At 40.6% G+C, this 25040-nt stretch overlaps 1 long non-coding RNA gene across 1 annotated transcript in view; it reads left to right on the plus strand.

The window, feature by feature from the left end:
- Positions 1-4588: 4588 nt before the first annotated feature.
- LOC134349234 (uncharacterized) overlaps positions 4589-25040 on the plus strand; it is a 129554-nt gene continuing 109102 nt past the window's right edge. Inside the window, exon 1 of the long non-coding RNA XR_010018615.1 lies at positions 4589-4787. This is a non-coding gene — a long non-coding RNA (uncharacterized LOC134349234). The remainder of the gene's footprint in view (positions 4788-25040) is intronic.

Raw genomic sequence — 25040 nt, forward strand, 5'->3', positions numbered from 1 at the left:
TGTCACTGATGCTAACCCAGGCCAGCAAACATCTTAATTTTTATGTGTATTCTCGTCACATCTGCCATCAGATTCCGCCTTTACTCGCTTCCAACAATCAACTTCTGAGCTCTTTAGTTCACTCCTTCCCACTCTCCCAGTTTCATAGATCATTTACCACTTTGTACTACTTCCTCCACTCCCCACACCTTCCTACTCTGACAGAGATGCTGCCTGACCTGCTGAGCTCCTCCAGCACATTGTACGTATTGCCTCACATTATCCATATGTTCCCTTTACCTCTCATGCATAATAACTGCTACGTCTTAAATTATATCTCAGCAGACTGTGATCGCCATCAAGCTAAGAAATGCTTTGCCTTGGCAAATTTTGCATATGCTTACCTTATGAACCACTTAAGAAAATATGCTATTAAATGCACTAACAGATTCCTAGAATCAGCAAATCTAGACTATCCAATGAACTCTGAAAGTCAGGCATTTGTTAACCACCTTCAGATTGTATGGAGTGCTTGAGAGTCACATGCAGATTGTCATCGCTCAAGTTAATCAACAACATACTCTGCAACATTTTGGAATTATTGAAACTGATGCTTAATTTCTAACACTTCAACTTAATTTCTGCCATTTAACCTATATCTTTACATAGGAAAGCCTTCACAACATAGTCACAGGTGCAATGTTCTAAAATGGCTATTGTGAAAGAAGGGGACCATTGAAACATAACAATGTGCTTCATGCAGATATATCAATGTGTATTACTTTGTAAATCATTTACAGTGAGTAATGGTCGAAAATATTTTCTCACCTGGCAAGGTATGAAGGATGGCACATGTTCTGATGTTTTCCGTTTTGAAACACAAAAAGACAACGAAGAATATCATCTTATTTCCAAAGACATTTCAACAGAATGAGCAGTAACTCTGCTTATGGGATCTGATTTGCCATGATATCGCTAAATTACAACGCTGAGATTTTACACACACAGACTGCTGGATGTACTCAGCAGGTCAGGCAGTATCTAAGGAAATGAATAAACAGTTGATGTTTTGGGCCGAGACCCTTCCACAGGACTGAAAAGGAAGGGGAGAGAAATCAGAATAAAAAAGTTGGGGGGTGAGCTGGATAGCTAGAAGGTGATAGATGAAGTCAGATGGGTAGGAAAGGTAAAGGGCTGGAGAGGAAGGAATCTGATAGGAGAACCAAATGGACTACAGGAGAAAGAGAAGGAGGGGGGATGAGGAGAAGGTGAAAGGTAGGTGGAAGAGGTAAGAGACTAATACTGCTTTGAAAGTAAGCAAACATTACAAATCGTTGAAATATCTGCATGATGAACCTAGCAGGGATTCGATCTTGGCAAGTTCTCTGAGACCCTAATTCAAAATCATCTTCTACACTGCTATCCCATAAGGCAGCCTTTTGTACATTAATTCACATACCTTAGAGATATTGCTTAGTTGTTTTTATTGCAAATTACACAACCGTAAGCCTAGTCCACATCTACAAAAGTATGCGTTTCTTCAACCCCTTCAAATCTCTGACACCATTCTACAATTATCTCATTTACTGGTTTTTTAATTGTGAGAGAGTCTGTTTGTGCTTTCACAATTTATCCCTTTCACAAGATATCAGTCTAATAAACATCCCTATTTGCTTGTTCTGTTCTCCAGAGGGTTCGTAGTAGGACAGTTCCCAGTGGGTTGTAAAGCTATCTCTGCAATGTTCTCACATTGATACTGACCAGGTGTCAATCATATGACCTTCCTTCTATGTTCTTGGTTCCTGGCATTTCATTCTAATCAGCCGTGTGTTCATCCACACACTGATGGGATACTTGAGGTCTCTCTGGATACTACATTATAACAATTAATTGTTATTTATTTATCATTACTGTATCACCTTTGTGATTTTCCTTTCTTTCTTTTCTTTTTAAATCTTTTTATTGAGTAAGTATACAAAAAAGGTAAGCCATATAAACATTAATACAATGTTAAAGTATAATAAAATTCCAAAAGATATCAATACCAAAAAGAAATTACTACAAACAATGTAATTTAAACATAAGAAACCAAGATAACATAATAGTATACTAAATTTTATATATATCAATGGAAAAAAAAAGAAAAAAAAAACCCCCAAAAAAAAACCCACCGTGCAGCTAACTAAAAGCAAAGCAAAGCAATGGGCTAACTTGAAACCAAACAGAGTTAAACTTAAAATCACGTCCTCAATCCCGACCTCCATAAAAAACAGTGAAAAAAAAACCAAGAAGGGTAAATATTACATTAAATGAAAATATCGAATAAAAGGTCCCCAAATCTGTTCAAATTTAGATTTTCCAAGTTAGTTTGGTTACTGTTGGACCAGTTCTGGATGGTAGTCATAACTGCTGTGTCCACAGTGTGAAAAAGTGGGAATAAACACACTGACAAGCGAAACGCCTAAGACAGAGAGGTCACAGGAGAGATCGTGAAAGAGGAAAGGAACTTCTGTACTCTACTTTCTGTTCTGTCACCAGATATCTTGCAATAATGATCTGATAACTGGTTGAGCAGAGATTGCACTAATGTTACCATTAGCTCTAAATCAGGGGTTCCCAACCTTTTTTATGCTATGAACCAATACCATTAAGCAAGGGGTCCATGGATCCCAGGTTGCAAACCCCTGCTCTAAACAACATGGTTCTGTGGCAACTGTATTGAAGTTTGTTGAAGTTTTACTAACTCATGAAGAAGAGTAATTTATTCTCATTGGAAGTCTATAGGTGCTGGCTCACAACCAACTGGGGTTGAGCCTCAACCCAAGCAGAATCAGCTCCAGCAAACATCATGGTTCCTTAGCACTGGCATTGCCTCATGCCAAAATGCATTTATTTCTGTAGTAGAAATGAATCTTTTGGCTCTGTCAAAATTCCTAAGAGAAGCTAAACACATTCCTGTTCATCTCAAGGAGTTTGATGGATCTGAGAAATTGTCCATTAGACTTCTTTGAAATGCTTCTTGATTGTGAGGTTCATCTGAATCCTCCAGCCCAAAGTTGGACTTTGCTTCTGTCCATCTGAGATAGAAACTCTTCTTTCCCTCTGTTTGACTGATGTCTATTAGGGCCAGATATTTCCCACTGAGAAATTATCCCCTCTCATTTATGTTGTTTTCTCACAAAGCTACTCTCTGTGTTGGTGCCTTTCATGATGCCTGAAAACGTGCCTGCTTTTCAGAAGATTGCTTGTGTTCCTTGGGTCATGAAGTGGTAGTTCAGGGGTAAGTGAGCAGAAACCCTGTAAAGAAAACGGGCCTTCAATAATCTTCAACCACACAAATTCAACCAGAAAAAGCTTGACTCATATCTGGTGTTCCTGATTTGAACTGGTCCAAATAAAAATGGAAATGCACATTCCTTTAGCCATTTCAAAGTAGCAATCAGGCTCTTAAACAGTAGAAAACCTGCAGATGTTGGCAATCCAAACAATACACAAAAAATGCTGGAGAAAATCAGCTGGCTAGGCAGCATCTATGGAAAAGAGTAAATAGTTGATATTTCAGGCTGAGAGAAACCATGAAGGGTCTCAGCTCGAAACGTCAACTATTTACTCTTTTCCATTTTGTGTGTGTTGATCTGGTTCTGAAATTCAATAAGAACACCCCCAGTCTACTTCACTTTGGATATGCCAATTATCAATTACTTTTCAGAATCTTTTAAGAGAGGCATTTGGTATTCGTGATACTGGTTGGGTTGTACCCACTGTTTTCTGCAATCACAACACAAAGGCTTGCCAGGAACAAGAATATGTACAAAAACTAAATCATCTTCACTGACCAAATACATAATTGCACATGCTAGATCTATGTTACCAGTAGCACTTGTCCAAATTTACATACCTTTTGTTTCCTGATTCCTGGGTAACCTGCAATAACCATCGTTTGCCCCTGCACCTTTGTCACAGTTATTTAGGAATATTAGGTGAATAGTTATGAGAGGGAGGGTGAGAGAAAGGAGGATGGTAAGGGAGAGGTTGAGAGAGAAAGGGAGAGGTGGAGGACAGGGATGGAAATTTCAAGATAGATCTCACTCCTTAAGCCCAAATTGTCCGTTTGCAGAAGGACTTGTACAACATTCAGGACCACACTAATAGTTTTCATATGAGGTAGTTGTCATACAAATACCAGGCAATGGTCTCAACAAGAAAGAAAAGCATCCTCTTTGCATTTGGGAGCAAAGTAGACTCCCAGCCCCCCTTTGCTAAGGTTCTGGTGGTTTACTTTTGACCAGCTCACCTGAGCCAGTGACAGATTTGGACCTGAATGTTATGTGCGTGAATCACAATCTCCAGACTCTCTCTTTCTAACTATCTAACCCTATCCCTCCCCAATCCCCTTAGTGTCCATGCCCCTTTAAAATTTATTAATGCACAATCGTATTCCTTTTTTAAAAACAAAAACAGGATCCCAGCTTCTTCGAACAAAAGCTGATCTTTATTCATGCACACGCTGGTGACTTGGTTTTGCATTCTGTCACTGGATACAACCCCGTCTATTGTCGGATAAACGGGGCTAGGGGAGACAAAAGCGAAACTTCGGTGCTCGAAGTGGAAGCGAAAGTAGAAACGCACGTTAGCTTTGCAGCATAGAACAAGGCAGCCTTCTTACCTTGCACTGTGCCAGTCACAAATCTAACAGATTATACTTCCAAACGGTTTAATACTGCTTTACCGAGTATTTGGAATTTTATCATGCGGATTTAAGAAGTTGTTCTGTGCAGTTCGATTTGAACTCCAACGTTTAATGAAAGGTAAATAACATCGATTAATTCTGCTCTGTAAAGTTCGAATGGTATGGAGTGTTGATTTGAATGTAAAACATTTGTAGGTTTCGCTGGTTATTCACCACTTGATATGTAGGTCTGCATAATAACATATATTTGTCTAATTCGTCGAGAGCAAAGTTTAAAACTCAGCGTTACCGACTCGTTTGGAAGGTATAAGATGTGTATATTGTCAATGAATGGTAACAAAAAACAGGGCATTCACTTACGCAGGTTGTAGAGTACTGAAATCAGAGTATTGTAGTGTAAAATGTCGAAAGGGTGAGGAAAAGTAACTCGTTAAGTTCACAGTATTGAAAGATGGGCATGTTTTCCTGTTTGTTTTATCCTCTTTCAGTTTCACTTTCTGTGTTGGCGTTGTTCTATGCTTTCTTCAGCTGCTTTGCCTGAATTACATCCGTAATACAGTAATAAGAAATTTAATTTCTGTCAATAACAATTTATTTAAGTATGATAAGCTCCCTCTCAAAAATTAACTTTTCCTTTCCCCCACCACTCCACCTTGCCTTCTCGGCTTTGTGATCACGATTTACGCTTCTGAAATTAACTCCATCTGTCGTTACGTTGATTTCTCCAGCCCAGTCCTACATACCCTCCATCCAACCAGTTACTTTCGGATGTTTAACATTTAAATTCCGACTTTTCCTTGTGCTTTGTAGACCTTTCTATCTCCTTAAAACCTTAATTGAAACAGCAGGTAGCCGGTGGGCTCTTCACGTAAATTGTGCATCTTACAGCCGAGTACTATCAGCTCTACTTAAATACTTACCCGTTTCTAATGATCACCCCTTGTAAACTGATGGCCCTTTTAAGCTTTCAAGAAAATACCAAGATGAAGAATGATTGGCACAGCTAATGCAACAATATATGCAGGTTAGATATTGTGATGTTTTACATATCTAAACAGATGATTCGGGCGTTTCTGCTTGTGTTCCAAAGTTTCTGGCGATAATTAAAAGATTAATCAGACAAATTATCAGTATTCATGTCTGAGATAATTTTAGCCTTGGGACAGGTCAAAGAGGTATGCACTGTGTTCTTGATTTTTGGCATCTATTAAAACGAGTATTTCAAATTGTAGGCTAGTTTTCTTCTAGAGATTGGACAACATTTGTTGAGGCTGCAGGGTCTAGGCTTGTGTATCTAATTTTTGTAGGCCCCTGCCCATTTTGGGGGTTGAAGGAAATAAGGTGGAAGATATTCGAGCCAAGCAATCACTTTAAAATTTAAGGATATGAATGTATGATGAATGTATAATTTAAGAATATGACATTTATATGAAGTTCATAGGATGGTGTGAACTCAACTGGGAGATGGGTTATAAAAGGAAAAGAAATTATACTTGTCTGTTTATGTATTGGACACACTCGATTGAATAATTCTTTGCTCAAAGCTAATGTGCATGATACAGGCATTTGTAGGGAGTGCACAAAGAAATGGTACAGCAAATATTGTTTGAATGCATTCTTGTGAGATGCAAAGGAAACATCTAATTGCTAAATTGAGATCTTTGGTACAGACACAGTTTAAAATGGAAAATTAATTAGGATATGACTGCCAGCATAATATGTATGTGTGTATTTGACTTTCTGAAAAGCTTTAGATGTTTTGCTATTATTTGAGTGTATTTTTTGGGGGGTGGAATTTAGTAGGTATACTTCCTGTCTCTTTATCCCACAGTCCAACTTAGTAGGTGGTGGTAATGCACCTCATATTGGTTTGCCAACTGCCTGTACACTGGAGGTTGTACTACATCCAGATATGCTCCCAGCAGACAATTTGGGTCACTGCATAATGGAAAAGGCACGTTTTAGTTCTCCTATAATTGTCTGGAAAAGTGCAGAGACAATCAAAGGGAATACCACCTTTGGAATCCTGAAAGATGGGAGGCAAGGATGTATCTGGTAATGAAATGTTATTGTAGCTGGCAGCTCAGCCTCCCTCTTGAGAATATTCTGCAGCTGCTCTGAGACATCCTGAATCCAAGCACCTGAGAGGCAACACAACTTCCTGGCGCCTCTTTCACTGCCACAGAATCTCCTGCCCACCCCCCTAACTATTGAGTCTTCTATCACTATCACTCTGCCTGACCTTGCCCTTCCCTGCTGAACCTTCGAACCGGCCACAGTGCCCGTCAGGGCATAGTTTTTGCTGAGGGGGTTGGAACAGGTCAACCCTGCACTGACTGCTTACTCCCATTGCTTCTGGTCATCACACATCTACACTCAGAAGCTTGCACTCTGGGTGTCACCACAGTAGATGTTTCAGCCTGAGTATATCCAGCTCCAGCTCAATTTCCTTGACCTTATCAATCCGGAGCTGAAGTTGGATGCACTTCCCTCTGACTGAGTCATCAGCGAAACTGTTGGTTACCCTGAAATCCCACATCTTACAGGAGGAGCATTCCACTGTCTTAACCACCATCCTACCTTCGCTCATTACACCTCTAACTTCTCAAGCTTAAGTTGTAGCCTTCACCCGTTCTTGCCAAAGCCTGGCTATTTATAACACAGTTCACCGCAACAGCAGCCACTCCTCTTACACTTCACTTCAAGCCATTATACAGCTGTAAATAAAAGCCAGTAGATCACTGCACAAGTTCTTGGCCAATTTTGATCAGAAAAGCAAATGGGATACATTGTCATTGGAGAGAACGTAGCATAGATTCACCATGGGGTGCAATGACTAAAACTAAAATTTCATTCCCTGAATTTTTTACTGTTAAGTGATTTGTTCAAAGTTTTCAAAAAATTAATGGAAACTAACAGTAGATTTTTTTTTAAAACTCTCAATGAATTCTAAAACTAGTAATGGGTGTGTATTCAATTAAAGGAAGAATTTTCAGTACGAAATTGAGAAACATTCCTGTATGCCATGTGTGACAAATTTCATCTCTCTTCTGAACACTGAAACTGACACTAGAGCATTGCTCATTTGAAGTTGTGATAGTTTTTTAAAGCATAGGTTTGGATTATATAGAGTTAAGCTGTGTATACGCCTAGGTCATGATTTTTGTTAAACAGCTGAACAGGGAAGAGGGGCAAAATGATCTCCTCATATTTCTGCTCCAATGTTCCAACTAGACAGTAATTAAATAACAGTGTTGGCATTGGCCCATACAGTGGCCAGAGCCTTGGTCAAAGTAGTAAATTTTAAAGAGTGAAAGAATACAGAAAGACAACAGGGTAAGGTAGCTTATGAAGAACTTCATGGCTTTGGACCTAGACATTTAAAGACAGATGTGCTACTTGAATTGTTGCGTTTCTTTTACTGTAAGACCATAAGACGTAGGAGCAGAATTAGGCCATCTGGGTCATCGAGTCTGCTCCACCATACTTACTCTCATCAAGTATTAAGTTCTAAGAAGAAAAAACTATCTACACCAAAGGCTGGTAATATACCTTACATATACCTGAAATTATTTTGTATGCAACCATTGGAAACATGCTTAAGTTTCTTCGTTCTCATAAGAAGAGTGCCAGTTTTGCAAGTTGGGTATGATTATCATCTAAGAATTTCATATGCAGTCTCTCAAAGTGCTTGGCATTCTTCCCAAATCAAACTTTCTCAAACTTGATTAAAAGCTCTGCAACCTATCTGATGGTTATTTATTTATTTATTAGATGATGAGGACACTCAGTCTCGTTTACTGTCATTTAGTAATGCATGCATTAAGAAATGATACAATGTTCCGCCAGTATGATATCACAGAAACACAGGACAGACCAAGACTAAAACTGACAAAAACCACATAATTATAACATATAGTTACAACAGTGCAAAGCAATACCATAATTTGATAAAGAGCAGACCATGGGCACGGTAAAAAAAAGTCTCTAAGTCCTGATAGCCTATCATCTCACACAGATGGTAGAAGGGAGAAACTCCCCCTGCCATGAACCTCCAGCGCTGCAAACTTGCCAATGCAGCACCCTGGAAGCACCCAACCACAACCAACTCTGAGCCATCCAAAAACTTCGAGCCTCCAACCAGCCCTCCGACACCGAGCACCGAGCACCATCTCTGCCGAGCACTTCGACCCCACCCCGGCCACCGAGCAACAAGCAAAGCCAAGGACTCGGGGCCTTCCCCTCTGGAGATTCTGGATCACACAGTAATCTAAGCATTTTAATATGTGGATCTTCAATGAATATTTTAAAACTCTGACATAATGATCCTTTGTAATAATGGCTTAATGTGCATTTGCCAATCTTGAATTACTTCTGTGCAATGCAGCAAATTAAACTAAATTACTCTCTCAAAAACTGATTCTGACAGAAAGCCAGTGACAATTTGACTAATCTTGAATTGTGTTTCTCAGCAACCAGCAAACAATCTATATGTTTAAAATAACAATTCCTTTCAGAGCGAGCACTAGCTTTGAAAATTAAATGTCTTGGTACCTGGAATCTGTAAATATATTTTTGTGTTCCTTCTAATTTATTTTCAGATTGTCCAATCACATTTTACCTCATAAATATACAAGAACATTGCCAGTAGTTATTTGTTTATCAATCTATACTGGTAGAAAAGTCGCCGTATTTTCTGCTATATGAAATGTTGCAATTATTTGACTCTTCACATTTTATTGTAGAAATACTGCTCTGTCAAAATGTGGTTTTATTCTGAATCAAACTGTTGATTTAAATGAATGCTTTATTATATGAAATAATTGCAGTATGTGGATACTTTCCTAGCAGTTTTAAATGTTACCAGAGTTATGAATCTTATCTTTGTTTACCTATGTTCAAAATATTTCTGTGTTTTTAGGAAATGTGACTGCACTAAAGGTTAAACCCTTATGCAATTTAAAAAAAAATCTCTATCAGATCTTGAAACATGTTTGTTTGTTTTTGGCATATGTTTCTTAGGCAACGTACTGTCTCTGTAGACACAGGTTTGTCATAACGAAGTGTGTTCTACAAGTGTATCCAACAAGTAAGTAACTTGTTTCTGATACACAAACCTGACCAATGCAGACATCCCACCCTGCAAAAACTCATTTCAGGGAGGTAGCACCATCAATTTGCAGGAGTCTCCCTGAACATCTGGGAGAGGTGGGATGTCTGCAATAGCATAGCTCCTTAGCAGCTGGCCAGCTAGTTTAAATAACGTTAGCTATGCTAATGAACGAATGACACCTGTTAAACTCAACTCAACATGTCTTTTACAGTCTTAACCCACCATGGGCAATAGAAAAGTCACTGTTGCAAACAGTGCAGTGAGCAACACTGTCATTATTTTTGACCCCTATTAGGCAGGGGTACACTTTAGTGTAGGCTGGGGTGATGTACGTTTTAAATTTTCTTTTTTTGGAACACTTTTGAAACTTTCTCGCTCTTGCTCTTGTTCTCTCTCGTGCATGTGCTCTCTCGCTCGTGGTCCCTCTCTCTCGCTCTTGCTCTCTCTCTCTCGCTCTCTCTCTCGCTTTCCCAGTCTTTTGCTCTCGCGGGCACGCTCTCACGCTTTCTCTCGTGGTCGCTCTCACTCGCGCTTGCTTTCTTGCTCTTGCGCTCTCTCTCAAAAAAAATTGATTTCTGTGATATTGTATATAATTTGCGGGCATCAGGGAGCCACTATTAATATGCGGGAGACTCCCAGAACTTCCGGGAGATGTGGGATGCCTGCCAATGCAATTCATTTGTAAGAATTCTTTTATGGTACAGTGATTCACTGTCTTGGCCGTAGTTAGTCAAATTTTCATTTCAGCACTACTTTGAATCTGTAAATCTAGTAGAGTGGTAGGGTGTATGGTATGTTTTGCCACGAGTAATGTTAGAGGTAGATACATTGCAGACATATAAGAGACTTATAGATAGGCCCATGGATGATAGAGAAATGGAGGGCTAAGTGGGTTATATTGATCTTGGAGTAAGTTAAAAGATTGGCACAGCATTGTGGGCCAGAAGGGCCTGCGGTGTGCTATACTTTTAGGTGTTCTAATAAAGTTCCTTATTTTTAATTTGAAGGTTAGGAATTTAATAATGTGAATTTGGAAGATTGCTTTGGGTTTTTAAAATAATACTCTAAAATATACTTTTAATACTGTATTTGCAGGACTAATCTGCGTATTTGTAAAGTAGATACGAAAAGTATTTCATTCTTGGTCAGTAATATTATTTCAAAGGTAGCTTATTATTTCCATGCACTATATAATTCATTTAAAGATAACATGGCTAGGAGGTTTTCACAGACACTATCCTCTGATCAGTAAATGTCTGGTCAGGTCTGGTCTGGTCAGTAGATCGAGTTTAATCCAGAGCATTGCAAGTTAAAGGTTTTATTGAGGTGCAACAAATTAATAATGAATGAGACGGAATCACAATGAATGAGAAATGCTCAGTGGTGTGGAGGGACAAAGGGGCCTTAGATTTGTTTATAATCCTTAAGAATAGTAGATCGGTCAATAAAATGGTTAGTAAATCATGCAGGATATGTTGCTGTATTTAAAGCATAAAATATTTTAAAAATGGTTTTACAGAACAGATTCTGGGCCACCATATTTGCAGGAACATTTTAAGCATTTGTGTAGATATTGCGTGAACTAGAAAATATTGTGAGGAAGGATAAGAGAGTATTTTCCCTGAAATGGAGGAGACTATGGAAATACATAAATGAGATACACCAAGTTAAGAGTGTAGGTAAATAGGAACAATTTCGGAAGCAAGAGTTAAAAAAAAAATTGGGCATAGTTTTGAAGTAACTGGTACAATAATTGAACAGGAGGTGAAGAGTGTTATTTTCACCCAGATGGTGGTATGAATTCGGAACTCAATGGATATTGAAGCACACTTCATATTGTCGAAGTTCTCAGTATGTACAGTACCTGAAGAAATGTAACAGTGTAACATGCAAGAATATTGGATCTAGTGCTAGGACTTGGGGCTAATCTATGGAGCACGTTCTCAAACAGCAGCAAGTCTCCTGTGTCATGAATTTTCTGTGATTCTATAACTTATCTGATTTAAGAATGGGTACAATTTCAGTTTCTTTGGATGACTATACATGTGGTTTTCCCATCTTGAAATTTAAGTAAGCTTGGGCAAGATCCAAGACCAATTTTCAGTGTTAATTTTGCTGTGACCATTTAACCTCCTAGGAAAGAAAATAATGTAATTTTCTTTTAAGAGTACAATATGGTGAAAGGAAGTTACTGAGCTGGATCACTCTGTAGCTATTGTTTTTCAGAGATTAGGTTCCAGGAAAATGCTGCAGTTCCTGTAATTGTTTATGTCCATAGAATGATTTTTAGCATTTATTTTCTTGCTAGATTTTGCAGAAGCAAGGAATGTAATTTTTTACAGAAATTATCTTTTAGGTTACATCCAAAATCGCTTTTCTTTCCCTGTTGCTGTTTGTAGGTCCATCCCTTACAATTTACCTATATAATAGGGAGAATCAAGTATTGTCCCTTCAGATTTTCTGTGAGCATTTCTCAATACAGTCATGAGTATAAGTGACCTAAAACGAAGTACTGTGGTTTTTCTTTCTCCCCAGCGTTGAACCTTCTAGCCTAGGCTGTGAATTTACACTCTGAGATTAATGGTATTTATATCCTGGCACAACTTCTGTAAATGTTCAGCTCTAAATAAAATTGTTTCTTGAGCAGGAAAGCCCAAAATGTAACTTTGGTTTCGGGGGAAGTTATCCTAAATGTTGCGTAGCTATTCTTTTTTAATTTTAGAATATGGCTCTACAGCAGGAAGAGAGGATGTGTTCCAGTAGCACTTTGCAGTACCTCAGAATGTCCTTGGAATGTTTTGCAACCAAATATATAGTAGATGTGAAGTACCAAATAAGCACAGTGACAGAAAGCGCCAGAGAGTAACAAAGAACATAGAAGAGTACAGAACAGGAACAGGCCACATGACGCACAGTGTTGTGCCAAACCAGCTTAAAGGCAAGTCAAAAACACCCAAACGCTAATCCCTCCTATCAGCAACATACCAGGCAGTGCACTCAGGCATCCACAATTCTCTGAGTAAAAAAAACGTTCCCTTCACAATCCCTTTGAACCTATCTCCTCTCACCTTCAATGTATGCCATCTGGTATGAGGCATTTCAACCCTGGGAAACAGATACTCTGTCTGCTCCATCTGTGCTTCTCATAATCTTGTACACCTCTCACACATCTCCCCTTAGCTTCCAGCACTCCAGAGAAAGCAGCCCAGGTTTATCCAGCCTCTCGTGATAGCATATCCCCTCTTAACCAGGCAGCATCCTGGTAAACCTCTTCTGCACCCTCTCCAAAGCCTCAACATCCTTCCTATAGTGGGGCGACCAGAACTGTATGCAATTCTTCAGATGTGGCCTAACCAGAGTTTTATAAAGTTGCAACATAACCTCTTGACTTTTGAACTCAGTGCCTTGATTAATAAAAGCAAGTGTCATGGAAACACCAACTAAGAACACCAGAGTGACTTTGAATTTCGTCTAGAGTTTATTAACATGATAACGTGGAGAGTCCGCAGCAGTGTCCAACTCCACCAGAACTCCAATTTGTAGGTTATAACGAGCTCATATTTATACAGCAAGGCAAACATCTTCACATAACTTTGTATGGTGTCCCACAGTCAGTACATGATCAATCACTTAAAAGACATGTCAGTTATCTCTCAGAGCGAGTCTAACTGTTCTTCCTGCTTCCTGTTATCAGGGCTCATAATTTATCTGCAGAGGCATCCTCCCTCCTGGTTCCAAGGGCCAAGAATCTTATTAATTGGAATTCCTGCTACTCCGCTTAACATCCAAGGTTATTCTCAAATGCATCAGCAATCTTAAGCCCAGCTGTTCCAGAATGATCAAGTATCCCATCATTCAATAGTTTTAACCATTTCTACCACAAATCCTTCCTTGTTGATCTTTCTGATCAACACTTAAAGATTCATATTCCTTTCTGCCAGAAAAGGGAGCTCATAACGTACTGGGTAAGGGCACATTCATAAACATTCCTCTTCATTGTAACTATCCTCTTCTTCCCCCTCTCCTGCGATGTGAGATCGTGTATTGAGTAATGCTACCATCTCCCCTGGCTTTGGCTTTTGAGGGGTGCAGACCCAGCGAAAGTATAGTTGTATGACTCAATGAACTACCACCACTAAGCAGATCAGGGCAAGTAGCCTGTAAAAGTGGGTCTGTAACCAGGGAAATATTCCTTCTCCTAACACTGATTTAACCCACCTAAAGAAATCCCAGCCGCCTTGGGGGGCGTGAGAGTTCAGCCTATGTATTTCATCTCACAGCTGGGTCATATGTTCTAACACATGGGTCAAATTTTCTGAAGCATCAGGTATGTAGGTGCAACATTCATTCCCAACTAACGCACAGACCCCTCCTTCCTTGCCTAAAACATAGTCCAGGGCCTTTCTATTCCGAAAAGTCGCCAGTCCAAGATTTTGCATTTCCTGGTTCAGAATAGCAAATCCCTCTGTAGTTTTGTTGGCCAACTGTTCTAGTTCTAAACTTATATTATCTATTGTATGGGCATTATTTACTGCGCCCTACCAGGGTAGCAATCTTGCCAAAACTTACTCTCTGAAGACCACATCTAGTTCATGAGTGTAGATGGTCTGCATGAGAAACATTGAGTGGCGGGAATGTAGTTGTAACAGAGGTAGACAATTTTCCCAAATAACAGCAGCCAGCCCATTTCCTAGGGAGCTACAGATTTGCCCCAGACCCACAAATCCAGCTTACCCCCGGGCACCCCATATATTCTCATTGCCGTCCATATCCTATAGATGTGGTGAACAGTAACGGTCTAATTTCTACCTGTCCAATACTCTCTGCTGGTCACATTGTCGGGTTGATCAGGCCATTGCATTAGGGGCGTGAAGGAGGTACCACACAAGGAAAATCCTAACCAGTTGTTCTTAGACCCTGGTCCAGAACACAAAGAGACCGGAACTGGGGCTTCACGTGTTTTTACATACACCTCTCTTGGCACAGTGGTAGTGTTGGAGCTATTACCTAAGGCCTCAGCTTGGAGACAATAGGAGAGCACAGTGCTGTGAAGTTGGTGGTGGTACTTCCCCATAACTTAAGATTACTCAGGACCAGATACTTTACGGAGTCGAGACAATTCCAAGCAGACTCACTGCCTGAAAAAGTATAGGTCTGTAATTCTACCAATATACATAACGAGGATGTTCTTCCAACCGGCAGAGGTTTAAGATGTACCAGACTCTGTGCAGAATGAGGAACTGCCATACAAACATAACAGTTCATTAAATTTGCACGGTAGGCTTTATATTCAGCAAACTGTGACCATGTATTGTATTATAAAGGTGGGTGACCCCGTCCTTCCTTCACAGGCTCAAAACTTCTGCACTTCCCTATTTCTTTGTATTTGCCCTCTGGTGTGGTTAGGCACTTAATCAAACCTACCCCCAATATGATTATTACCACTACTTCCTTCATGTTTGTCCTCTATCGAGTATATATTTTGTTAATAATCACAGTCACTATATATATCACATGAGCTACAGGATAGACTAGATTTCTTTTCCAGTCTCTTAATAACATTTGGTGACTAGGCTTCAGTGCCATTCCTCCCACTCGGGGAAGATGTCACTTGTCCAGCGTTTATCTTTTCCTCCTCGTAGTGCAACTTGCACCTGGTGGCATGTATCCAAGCAGGTTTTTCCTTCACTTTAATGGCTGTACGGGTTGTCAGCAGCACTAGGTAGGGATCTTTCCACCTGGGAGAGAAGGTATCTTTATTCATTGATCTCATATATATATATTATCTCCTGGCTTAAATGGTTGCAAGTTACCTTCATTAAAAGGCACTTGGGCTTGCCGGACCCTCTCATACGATTTTCCTGCCTCCTGACACAACGCTTGTGCATATTGCAGATTTTGTATGAAGAAGCTGCCTCATCTTACCAATGTGTCACACAGTCTCTGGACTTGCCAAGCAAAGGGATTGTGATCCAGCTGCCAACACTATGGTACGGGTTCTGAACTGTCCTTTTCTAGCCCATTCATTAATTTTTTGAGAACTCTAATTTGAGGAAGCTGTACAGTGCAGTATTGCCTCTAATTTACAAAGGGTCTGTTGACCCAGCAGGGGATGTGGGGCTGTTTTAGATATAATGAAGTTGCCTGTCAAAAGCTTATCCTCCACCTGCACAGAGGTTGGTTTGAAGACAGGCTCTATCATGGAAATACCGACTATTCCAATGATTTTAACAATTGTATTGTATCACTCACAGGGATGTCCAAGGAGTGGGGGTGTACAGAGGACATAGTGGCACCAGTGTCAATCAGACAGTCCAAATAACTATTTCTTACTCTTACAGTGGTCATGGGTTCTTCTTTCATATTTCTGGACAATCTGATTACCGTCGCCTGTAGCACTTTTTCTCCACAGCACCCCTAGGCTGACGGATTACGGTGGCTAAAAGAAAGAGGCGCTGTCCCCATAGCCAGAGCCGGCAACTGGCTGGGCATCGAGACCTGTTCTGAATATAAGCTTCCACCTCGGGGATAGTTCACAGATCTGGCCTAGTGACCCAGTTTCTTACAATTCCTGCACTGATCCTGGGACCTATCCCAGGGTGGCAACTGTCCTCTGCCTCTTCCTCTTCCACAGCCGGCTCTGCCCCTTTGGGAGAGACCTCCCCTTTTCTGATAGAATTGCCCTGCCATTTTTGCTGTATTTTCCCCTGGGAGGCAAATAATCCTTCTCTTTCCATGTCCATCAAAGCAGTGACCCTCCCCCATCCTCCTTTTGCCAGTTTATATGCTTGCACCTGCTGGGTAACATACAGTTCAGTAAAGTGTGAACGGCTAGCAGCCCATTCTCAGCCAGGGGTATTCCAGCATACTCTTCCCACTTTCTTCTATAACGAGCTGTAAAGTCTGGGATAGGTTCCCCTTTTTTTCAGCAGGCCGCGGGTTACTTCCCCTATATCGCTGTGTTTTCGCGCACCTCTCATAGCTTCCTTCCCCCGTTTTTCAGCCAGTGGTCCAGAGACTAATTTCCATTATCTGCTAGATCGTCATTTTTTTCTCTAGTCTCCATTTTCACCCAGTGGTACAGCAAGTCCCTCCTTCAGGGAGAGACAGGAGGTCCCATATGTACAATTTAACAGCATTTGCACAACCCCGGGCAAGGGTGAGTACATAGTACACATCTGCATGAGCCAATTATGGAACGCATTGGATTTCTTTAATGGGTCTGAATCCTTCACTACCATAGCTCTTGCCTCTATGGGTGTCCATGGTTTTAACACAGGAACATTGCCAATCATTATGCACGGGGCCTTTGATACCTTCATTCCCAGATCCTCCTCTTCTTCTTCCATTCTTTTTTTCTCTTTTCCTGCCTTTTTTCTGGTCCACTTTTTCAGTTGCTTTTTTTGAATCATCGGTATTACTGCTAACACTTCCTCAGCTCTCTCAACTTCAGTTCCTCTTTTCTGAGACCCTCAGCTCCCTCAACTTCAGTTCCTCTTTCCTGAGACCCTCAGCTCCCTCAACTTCAGTTCCTCTTTCCTGAGACCCTTCTCTTGGTACAGTGATATCTGCTCCCCAGGAGTGTCAGGTGCCTGAACTTCTGACATGGGGGTTTGTATGGAAGGGGCGCATGTCGTCCCAAGGCAGTTGTCGCCATTGTTAAATTGTCTGTTTCACTATGGGATGCCGATAGGGCACAGGCCGGTACGGGAGGTCGTGGAAAAAGTCCCATGGCAGGTTTCGTTTCAGCCCCAGCCTTTTCTGTTTCAGGCTACTTAGTCTCCTTTTTCTTTGGAGGTTGGTGTCTTTTAGCCACCTCCTTCCATCATTTAAAACATCTTAACATGTTATCGGCATCTCAATTTGTTTTGCCGTCTCCATTTTAGGTGGTGTCCTCCCAGTTTAATATTAGTCTCAAATTACAACTTCCCCCATACGGCCAATCCCCATGTGACCACTCATACAAATCACTACTGAATGTTATCGCATAACGATCATCCCCTGCCTCTCTGATTACCATATCTGCCGCGGATCCAGGTGGGACTAAGGGATCTCCTATTTGCTGGCAGTGCCACTTTGTGTTTTTAATCTTTTTGGTGGTCTTTTTTCCTACCTGCAGTTGAGTGTTCAAAGCCTTTACCTTAGCCCTGGATCTCTTCAGTTTATTGGCAGCTTCTGCACTAGCCAATCGACTGCTGCCATTTCCTATTTTTCCTGTTTAGGATATTAATTAAGATAGCACAAAGTTTCTTTATACACACTATGTACACAATGAGTACTCTCTGAATCTTCATATACCAACCTCAAAGTCTCCTCCTACCTTTTTCCCCATAGCTACGCTTTTCTTTTCTTTCTTTGTTTTTGTAGCCCTAGCTTGTTTTCTTCACAGGTCTTCTTCCAGCCTCGGCCCTGCAGGCGCCATGGCTTACTCTGAGTTACCGGCCAGACGCTAGGCTACTGACTACCTCCCCTTCTCCCAGGGAGATCTTTGGCAACTACTCCCCTTTCAGCTAGAGCAGTCCCATACTCATTCAGACGCTATCCCCCTTTCAGCTAGGGCAGTCCCCTATTTAACTCAGCCCTCTTAGTTAGCCTTTCTTCAGATCCCACTTAATGGAGATCCCTTCCTCGTCACCAGATTTTGCCGTGGAAATACTAGCTAAGCACACCAGAGTGACTTTGAGTTTTGTTTTAAGAGTTTATTAACATGATACCGTGGAGAGTCTTCAGCAGTCTCCACCACCACCAGAACTCTGATTTTTAGGTTATACAGAGCTCATATTTATACCGCAAGACAAACAACTTCACATCACTTTGTTCGGCATCCCACAGCCAGTACATGACCAGTCATTTAAAAGACATGTCAGTTATCTCCCAAAGCGAGTCTAACAGTTCTTCCTGCTTCCTCTTATTAGGACTCACAATTTACCTGCAGAGGCGTCCTCCTTTTTGGTTCCAGGGGCCTAGTATCTTATTAATTGGAGTTCCTGGTACTGCGCTTATCTTCCAAGGTTATTCTTGAACGTATCAGCAATCTTAAGCCCAGCTGCTCCAGAATGGTCAAGTATCCCATTATACACTAGTTTTAACCATTTCTACAACAGCAAGCATTCCATAAGCATTCTTAACCATCGTAATGACCTGTGTAGCTACTTTAATAGGAGCTATGAACTTGGATTCCAAGATCTCTCTGCTCAGCAGTGCTGTTCAGGGTCTTGCCCTTGCATTGTCATACCAAGGTGCAACACCTCATATTTATCTGGGTTAAACTGCACCTGCCATTTCTCTGCCCATATCTGCAAATGATCTATATCATGCTGTATTCTATGCCAGTCTTCTACACTATCCACAAATCCACTAACTTACTAACCTACCCATCTACATTTTCATCCAGGTATACATCACAAACAGCAGAGGTCCCAGTACAGATCCCTACAGACCTCCAGCTTGTAAAAACAAGAGATACTCTGCAGATGCTGGGGTCAAAGTCCCCTTGTAAAAATCCATTCAATCACTGCCCTTTGTTTTCTCTGTGCAAGCCAGCTCTGTATCCAAACAGCCAATTCACCACGAACCCCATGCATCTTTTATCTTCTGGATGAGCCTCCCATGAGGGATTTTGTCAAACCCCTTACGAAAATCAATATAGGCACCATCCACTGCCCTTCCCCTATCAATCTCTCTTGTCAAATTGTCAAGAAACTCTTATCAAGTTGCTAAGACATGACCTACCATGGACAAAGCCATGCTGGCTCTCCCTAATTAGCATGGATTTCCAATGCTCATATATCCTATCCCTAAGAACGTTCTCTAGCAATTTCCCTGCATCTAATGTGAGACTCACTGGCCTATAGTTTACAGGATTTTCCCTGGTTCCCTTCTTAAACAGAGGTACAACATTAGCCACTCACCGGTCCTCTGGGACCTGGCCAGTGGCTAGAGAGGATATGAAAATACTGGGAAAGGGCCCAGAAATCTCCTTCAGTAACCTGGGGTAAATCCCATCAGGCCCTGGGGACTTACCCACCTTAATCCTCCTTGGGACACCCAATACTTCGTCCTCCTTGACCTCTAAATGCCCCAGTGTATTTATACAATCAGCAGTGATCTCCTGGTATTCTACATCCTTTTCCTTGGTAAATACTGAAGCAGAGTACTGGTAGATCAAAGCAGCTTCTTTATTCAACACAAAGTACAGCAGGCATCATATGGGGACGCTTTTGGTTGAAAGGTCTAGCTGTCCCAACGTGGGGGTCAATAAAAGGACAGTTCCATATTTACAATATATCAACAAATACTTTCTTTAAAACCACACTCAAACTTCACACCTCCCAATTCGCACCAACGTCATAGAAATCCAAATGAATTTTTATCGACGTTGTCTGGTCTAAGATTTACTGCTTTTAGGCAGCCACTGTTCAGAGCTGCATGTTAAATTAAACCCACAATTTATACTCAGACCTAAAGACTGGTGGCCAAAGTCATTTGTTAAATGTAAATGTGCTAAACCCAAAGATCACTCTAACAGTACTCGTTAAGTATCTCACTCACATTCTCCGCATCCAAGCAAATGTTCCCCCCTTATCTTTGAGTGGTCCCACCCTCTCCCTAGGTATCCTCTTGCTCTTGATGTATGTATTGCATATCTTTAATCCTATTTGCCAAGTACTCTTCATGGCCCCTCCTGGCTTTCCTAATTCCTTTCTTTAGTTTTTTTTTGGGCTTCTTTATACTCATTTTGACCTGACTTCTGAAGCTTTACTTACTTTTCCTTTTGCTTCTTGAATAAATTCATCGCCTCTCTATACATCCATGGTTCTCTTATCTTTCATTCCCATCCTTCCTTTTAACAGGAACATAACTTTCCTGTACTTTGTGCAATTGATCTTCAAACATCCTCCAGTTGCCGGAAAAAAAGATGATCCCAATTAGCGCTTTTTAGTTCCTGCCTAATGCCCTTGTAATGCCCTACTCCAATTTAAAACTTTCCCACAAGGACCATCCCTATCTTTATCTATAGCTATCCTGAAAGTTAAGGAGTTGTGGTCACTTCCCTAACTGTTCACCCACTGAAAGGTCAGTCACCTGTCCGGGGTCGTTACCCAATACCAGGTCTAGTCTGGCCCCTCCTCAAATTGGACCATCCACATATTGATTTTACGAAACCTTCCTGGATACAGTTAACAAATTCTGCCCTTTGCACTAAGAAGGTCCCAGTTTATATTAGGGAAGTTGAAGTGACAGTGACTATTATTTTTTTTACATTTCCTTAATCTAATTATATATCTGTCCCTCCCTGTCCCAGAGGCTATTGGGGGAGGTCTGTAATACAAACCCATTAGTGTGATTGCATGCTTCCTATTCCTGAGTCCTATCTGAGTACATCCAACTTCTTGACCCGGTCAGTCAGACACTGAAGTTAGATGCACTTCCCACAGAGGTAGTCAGCAAGATTTGTTTAATCTCATCCAAGGAGTGCCTGTCAACAATGGTAGAAAATTTGCTGGAGAAAATTCTGAAGGACAATTTGAAAAAGCAGGGACAGATTTGGCAGAGTCGGCATGGATTTTTGCAGGGCAGATCATGTCTCTCAAACATGAGTTCTTTGAGGAGGTAACTAAGAAAGTTGAAGGCAGCATGATAAATATGGTTTACAAGTACTTCAGTAAGGCTTTTGAAAAGTCTTGCATGATAGGCTAGGTCCAGAAGGTTAAGGTATAAGAAATCCAAGATGTGTTGGCAAACAGGATCCAAAATAGCTTGGTGAGAGGAGGCCTCACCAAGATGGGTGGTTTTCTGACTGGAAATGTGTTCACGCGCAGTGCATCACTGTGAGTGGTGTTCTGAACTTGTTCTTTGTAATATGACTTGGAGAAGCATGGAGGTGATTAGATTACTAAATTTGCAGACAACACTAAAATGATGGAGTTGTAAATGGTGAAGATGGTTATCTAAGGATGCAGTTAGATGTAGACCAGCTAGAAGGTTGGGTAAAATTGGAAAATCATTGTGGATACTACCCACCCTGCAAACTGCCATTTCCAAAAGCTCCCTTCTGGAAAGCGCTGTAGGATTATTGAAACCAAAACCTTATGCCATCTTAAAAGTTTCTTCCCCCAGGCAGTTTATCTGATCAACCATTCTAGTGGGCCCCCACCTGCCCCCTCTATCTGTTACCCAAGTAACTGCACTGTAGACTCTTTAAACCACTTTTTATTGTGCTGTTTACTTTGTAAATACATGCTAATACTAATTTATGCACATTTTATTCCATGCCCATCCTTTAACCTGTAACATTATTAGCTTATTTAACTATATATAAATTTATTTTATACAAATTTATAATTGTTGAATGTTTATTTTCGTTGCATGCCACACCCTGACCAATACACCACAGCAAATTTCTAATACATGTAAATGTATATGGCAAATAAAGTTGATCCTTGAAAATGGTGGCAGATGTTACTTAATGGAGAAAAGGTGATGAAATGCACTTTGGGAAGCCAACTTATAATAGGATATTTAGATTAAATAACTGGGATCTTGGAAACATTGACCTACAGAGGGTTCCTGGGATGCAAGTACATAATTTGCTAAGAGTGGCAATACAGTAGTGGAAAAGGCATGTGATAGAAGAGATGGGTCATCGTGTTGAAATTGTACAAAACATTGGTTAGACTACACTTGAGGTATTTCATTCAATTCTGGACATGACATTACAGGACAGAAGTGTTAGCAATAGAGTGTACAGAAGAAATTTGCCAGCCTCTTGCCAGCAAAGGAAGGCTTTAGTAGTAAGAAGAGATTGCTAGACTGGGTTTGTTCTCACTGGAACATAGGAGGCTGTGAGATGATCATAAGGGTTTATAAAATTATGAGGGGCATAAATAGCCAGAATAATTTTCTCCAGGGCAGGGGAGTCTGTAAACTAGAGGGCACAGGTTTGAGGTGAGAGGGGAGAAATTTAAACAATATGAAGATAAATTTTCACACAGTGGTTGCTTGTAATCTGGGCCAGTGGAGGTGGTAGAGGCAGGTACAATGCTTAAAAGGCATTTAGAGAGGTACTTGATACAATTTTGGGCCCCATATCTCAGAAAGGAATCCAGAGGAGGTTCACAAGGGTGATTCCGGGAATGAAGGGGTTAACATATGAGAAGTGTTTGGTATCTTTGGGCCTGTACTCGCTGGAATTTTGAAGAACGTGGGGAGACCTCACTGAAACCTACCGAATGTTGAAAGGATTAGATAAGGTGGATGTGGAGAGGATGTTTCCCATGGTGAGGGTATCCAAAACTAGAGAACACAGCCTCAAAATGGAGAGGCGACCTTTTAGAACAGAGGTTAGGAGGAATTTCTTTAGCCAGAGTAGTGAATCTGTGGAACGCTCTGCAACAGACTGCGATGAAGGCCAAGTCTATGGGTATATTTAAATTGGAAGTTGATAGTTTCCTGATCAGTGAGGGCATCAAAGAGTGTGGCAAGAAGGCAGGTGTATAAGGTTGAGTGGGATCCAGGATCAGCCATGATGAAATGGTGGAGCAGATTCGATGGGCTGAATGGCCAAATTCTGCTCCAATATCTTGTGGTCTTATGGTCTTATGCGAAAGGGAGGCATATGGACTTAATGCGGACAAATGGGAGTTGTATATATAGTCATCATGGTTGGCCGGGATGAAATTGGTGGAAAAGGCCACTTTATGTTTTATGATTCGATTGATTTCAAAATTTTCAAAATTTCCTACTTCACAATTTGTTTAGCTAAGTGCAGAAATGAACAAATTCAGTCCCATGCAACTCCAGCGGACAAAATGTGTTGTAGTTGCCCTAACTCCAAAGTTTGCTCTTTCACATTTCCATGCATGTGTTTATTGAAATTATCGTATGTTGCCTAAATCAATGAAAAGTGTAGAAGATTCTATTCAATGCATGCATCTGTATTGTTTGGCAGTTAAAACAAATATTTTGGGCTGTTGGCTTCATGCAAAATGCAAACTGATTAAAATGAGAACCTTGGAGCAGTAAATCATAAACACAAGAGATTCTGCAGATGCTGGAAATCTAGAGCCTGACCTGAGGTTCCCCAGCATTTTAGATGTGTTATCTCGGAGCATTATTAGGTTATGCACAACATTCCTCAGCAACATCTTGTTAAATTCATTAAGATCATATCACATTGGACCATTTCAGTTGGCAAATTTTTATTAGCTTCCTTTTTCTCACAGTCATTTACCATAAACGCTACATGATATTCAGTGGAGCAATTTTAATCACGTATCAAGACAAGCCACCTTATTACAAATTTGGAGATGAATACAAATTTGTATGACTGGAATGCAATGTCAGCGTAGAAGCAAATCACGGAATTGTATGATTCTCAACCATAAAAGCAAAGCCTGGTTATCGCAAATTTCAATGCATTCCTCAAGGAATCATTCCTCGTCCAAGCTAGAAATACTTCCATGTGGACCGTGTATTTCCCTTTGTGGGAAAATTTCAAACTAGCCGTCACTATGTAAAATAGAGGTCACCCATTTAAGATGGAGATGAGATGGAAAACATTTCTCTGATGTCTGTGAGACTTTGGAAATCTCTAAATGGTAAGATGATAAAAGCAGAGCCATACATCGCAACAAGTTATCAATATTGACCAAGATTCCCATCTACGTTAATCTCATTTGCTCGTGTTTGGTCTATATTCCTCTAAACCTTTCCTATCCATGTACCTGTCCAAGCAACTTCCAAATATTGTTTCTATACCCACCTCACTGGGCAAAAATGTTGCCCCTCAGATTCCTATTAAATCTTCCTTCTCACCGTAAGCTTGTATGTCCTCTGGTTCTTAATTCTCCAACCCTGGAAAAAAGACTGGTGCATTTTCACACTATCTATGCCCATGAAGTCTTTAAACAGTTTAAAGATAGATATTGATATATACTTGATAGGAGGATGAAAAACTCATCACAGGTAGACAGGACAACAGAGTTTGGGTTATAATCAATCAGACATTATCTTATTGAACTGATGAGTAAGTGTGGCTAGTCAAGTGGCTGCCACTGCTCCCAATTTAAATGTTCATATGAAGCTGGATTATAGAAGGGATTATAGTCCATCTTTGTTGAAGAATTCAAAGGATTCTAACAGATGAAAAAGGATCTAGTGCTTTCCAGTATATGACATTCTAACAGATGTCTATAAAAGTTAAGAGACCAATTTAAATCACTACTGCATATTTAGAAATTTTGAAAGAAAATCCTG

This window comes from Mobula hypostoma, chromosome 7, assembly GCF_963921235.1.
Source record: "Mobula hypostoma chromosome 7, sMobHyp1.1, whole genome shotgun sequence".
Taxonomy (NCBI): domain Eukaryota; kingdom Metazoa; phylum Chordata; class Chondrichthyes; order Myliobatiformes; family Myliobatidae; genus Mobula; species Mobula hypostoma.